Source organism: Vitis vinifera, chromosome 1 (genome assembly GCF_030704535.1).
Source record: "Vitis vinifera cultivar Pinot Noir 40024 chromosome 1, ASM3070453v1".
Taxonomy (NCBI): Eukaryota; Viridiplantae; Streptophyta; class Magnoliopsida; order Vitales; family Vitaceae; genus Vitis; species Vitis vinifera.
Genome location: NC_081805.1, coordinates 19728968 through 19733233, shown reverse-complemented (window position 1 = coordinate 19733233; position 4266 = coordinate 19728968).

Genomic DNA, 4266 nt, shown 5'->3' with positions numbered 1-4266 from the left:
CTTTAAATCACCTAGGCCAACACTTGATAAGGCAAGTGATCTCCGTCCATGGAGATGCACTAGTTTATCTCTTGCGAGCCTTTGGGAGGTGACTTGAAGGTAGGATTTTCTAGAATTGCCAACACTTGGTAAGCTTTTAGACTCTAAGGAGACATCCATTAGTTATCTCTTGCGAGCTTGAGAAGGGAAATCCAAGGTTAATGATCACCTTGAATGGTAAATGCTAGGTGAGAGGCACGAGCCATTGCAAGATGAATCAATGAGAGGGATTTAGTGTTTGAATCCATAAAAGGGAAGCATCTGTACAACACCGGTTAGAGAATTAACTATATGTTAATTCTCTAATGTGAGGAAAAGATTCAAGTGACCGGAACTCTGTTTTTGCATGAGGAGTCTGACCCTAGTGAACCTAAAACTCCAAGAAACGTTTTTCTTTATAAGTAATTCCCATTACTTTATTTTAGTTAGCTTAAAACCAATCCTTTTTAAACCAAAGTTTATGTTTCCTTTTGAAGCTAACCTTGAAATGAAAAACCATCAATTCAACTTTGAATTATTACCAGTTGTAAGTTGAAAACCCTTCCCAGTGAACGATCCTAGAGCCACTATGCTATACTAGCTGAGGCTATCCTAGCACATTGTGATATAGGTTATAAATTTTGTTGATTACTCCTGTCTGAGGACCAAAATAAAGGTACACCAGCTGGGCACACACTCAAATGGCGCCGTTGCCAGGGAAGGTGCCAACTTCATAGTGATATTATTTCAGAGTACTTGTGATGAAAATCACAAGTTTGGTGATTTTTCTTTCATTTTACTAACTCTTTTAATCGTTTCTTTTACTTGTTCATATTCTAACATATCTTTTAATTTAGTCCTAGTTAATCTTAGTCTTTTTATAGTCTTGTTTTATTTTGTTTTCTTTTATTTTTGTTTTTGTTACAGTTGATACTAGTTGTGTATGCCAAATTGGATACGAGATAGTGGAGGAAAACTTGTGAAACGTGAAACACCTCATAACAAGGAGTTGGAATTGAGCTTGAACATCATGGAAGCTACACCTGAAGATCAGCATAGTCACCATGGTCATCAGGACAATCCCAATGCTTTTAGATCAATGAGGAACCGCATGCATCCACCTCGTATGAGTGCACCATCATGTATAGTGCCCCCTTCAGAGCAGCTAGTTATCAGACCACATATTGTTCCACTTCTACCAACTTTCCATGGAATGAAGAGTGAGAATCCCTATGCACATATTAAGGAATTTGAAGATGTTTGTAATACATTCCAAGAAGGAGGAGCTTCAATCGACTTGATGAGGCTAAAGCTATTTCCTTTTACTTTAAAGGATAAGGCCAAGATTTGGCTTAATTCTTTAAGGCCAAGGAGTATCCGTACTTGGACTGATTTACAAGCTGAATTCCTCAAGAAGTTTTTTCCTACTCACAGAACAAATGGCTTGAAAAGGCAAATTTCAAACTCCTCAGCTAAAGAGAATGAGAAATTCTATGAGTGTTGGGAAAGATACATGGAAGCTATCAATGCTTGTCCTCACCATGGTTTTGATACATGGCTATTGGTGAGTTACTTTTATGATGGGATGTCTTCCTCAATGAAGCAACTCCTTGAGACAATGTGTGGAGGAGATTTCATGAATAAGAATCCAGAGGAAGCTATGGATTTCTTGAGTTATGTGGCTGAAGTATCAAGGGGATGGGATGAACCAAATAAAGGAGAAGTGGGGAAGATGAAGTCTCAACCAAATGCTTTAAATTCTAAGGCTGGGATGTACACCTTGAATGAAGATGTTGATATGAAGGCAAAGTTTGCAGCTATGACAAGAAGATTGGAGGAGTTAGAACTGAAAAAGATACATGAAGTACAAGTTGTTGCTGAAACACCAGTGCAAGTCAAGCCATGTCCTATTTGTAAATCTTATGAGCACTTGGTGGAGGAGTGCCCTACAATTCCAGCTGCTAGGGAAATGTTTGGAGATCAAGCAAATGTCATTGGACAATTCAAGCCCAACAACAATGCTTCGTATGGAAATACTTACAACTCAAGTTGGAGGAACCATCTAAACTTTTCTTGGAAGCCAAGAGCACCTCAGTATGCACAGCCAACTCAACCATCTCAACAAGCTTCAAATCTTGAACAAGCAATAGTGAATCTAAGCAAGGTTGTGGGAGATTTTGTTGGAGACCAAAAATCCATCAATGCTCAACTCAGTCAAAGAATTGACAGTGTAGAGAATACATTGAATAAAAGGATGGATGGGATGCAAAATGACTTATCTCAGAAGATAGATAATCTCCAATACTCAATCTCAAGGCTCACTAATTTGAACACAGTGTAAGAGAAGGGTAGATTTTCTTCTTAACCTCACCAAAACCCTAAGGGTATCCATGAAGTGGAAACTCATGAGGGAGAGTCCTCACAGGTGAGAGATGTCAAAGCCTTGATCACTCTAAGGAGTGGTAAAAAGGTTGAGTTTCCAACACCTAAGCCACATGTTGAAGAGGAAGAAGAAGAAGAGACAGAGAAGAGGGAGGAAAGAAGAGGAAAGAAGAAAGATATCAGTGAAGGGAAAGAGGACCATGATTCAACAGTGAATGCAAATCCGGAGAAAGTACTTATAAAGGGAGATGTGATGAAGAAACACACACCTCCACCTTTTCCTCAAGCTTTGCATGGGAAAAAGGGGATTAAAAATGCATAAAAAATTCTTGAAGTATTGAGACAAGTGAAAGTCAACATCCCATTGTTGGATATGATTAAACAAGTTCCAACATATGCAAAATTCCTAAAGGACTTGTGTACTATCAAAAGAGGGTTGAATGTGACTAAGAAAGCCTTCTTGACTGAGCAAGTAAGTGCTATCATACAATGCAAGTCACCTTTGAAGTACAATGATCCGGGTTGTCCTACCATTTCAGTCATGATTGGGGGAAAGGTAGTAGAGAAAGCTTTGTTAGACTTGGGAGCAAGTGTGAATTTGCTACCATACTCTATCTACAAGCAATTGGGACTTGGTGAATTAAAGCCAACATCAATCACTCTATCTCTAGCAGATAGATCAGTGAAAATTCCAAGGGGGATAATTGAAGATGTCTTAGTTCAAGTTGATAACTTCTACTATCCAGTAGACTTTGTTGTTCTTGACACAGACCCAATGGTCAAGGAAACGAATTATGTTTCTATCATCCTTGGAAGGTCATTCCTTGCTACATCAAATGCAATCATAACTTGTAGGAATGGACTCATGCAACTCACGTTTGGCAACATGACATTGGAGCTCAATATCTTTTATATGTCCAAAAAGCTAATCACACCGAAGAAGAAGAAGGTCCAGAAGAGGTGTGTATTATTGAAACTCTAGTGGAGGAGCATTGTAATCAGAAGATGCAAGACAAGTTGAATGAAAGTCTTGGGGATCTTGAAGAAGGGCTGCCTGAACCCTTAGATGTGCTTGCAACTCTACAAGGTTGGAGGAGGAGAGAAGAAATTCTACCTTTGTTCAATAAAGAGGAGGCACAAGAAGCTGCTAAAGAAGAGACCCCAAAGTTCAATCTGAAGCCTCTGCCCACTGAGTTAAAATATACATACATAGAAGAGAATAAATAATGCCCTGTTGTTATATCTTCATCTCTTACTAGCCCTCAGGAGAAGTGTCTACTTGAAGTTCTCAAGAGGTGTAAGAAAGCAATAGGATGGCAAATATCTGACTTGAAAGGCATCAGTCCTTTGGTTTGTACACATCATATATACATGGAGGAATAAGCTAAACCAATTCGTCAACCTCAAAGAAGATTGAATCCTCATTTGCAAGAGGTGGTGCGAACGGAGGTTCTGAAGCTACTTCAAGCAGGTATTATATACCCTATATTTGACAGCCCTTGGGTGAGTCCTACTCAAGTGGTACCAAAAAAGTCAAGGATTACTGTGGTTTAAAATGAAAAAGGAGAAGAAGTTGCTACATGCCTCACTTCAGGTTGGAGGGTGTGTATTGATTATAGAAAATGTTGTGACAAGGAAGGATCATTTTCCACTGCCATTTATTGATCAAGTGTTGGAGAGAGTCTCTGGCCATCCTTTCTATTGTTTCTTGGACGGCTACTCCGGGTATTTTCAAATTGAAATTGATGTTGAAGATCAGGAGAAGACCACTTTGACATGTCCATTTGGAACATACGCTTATAGAAGAATGCCTTTTGGTTTATGTAATGCACCTGCTACATTCCAAATATGTACGCTAAGTATCTT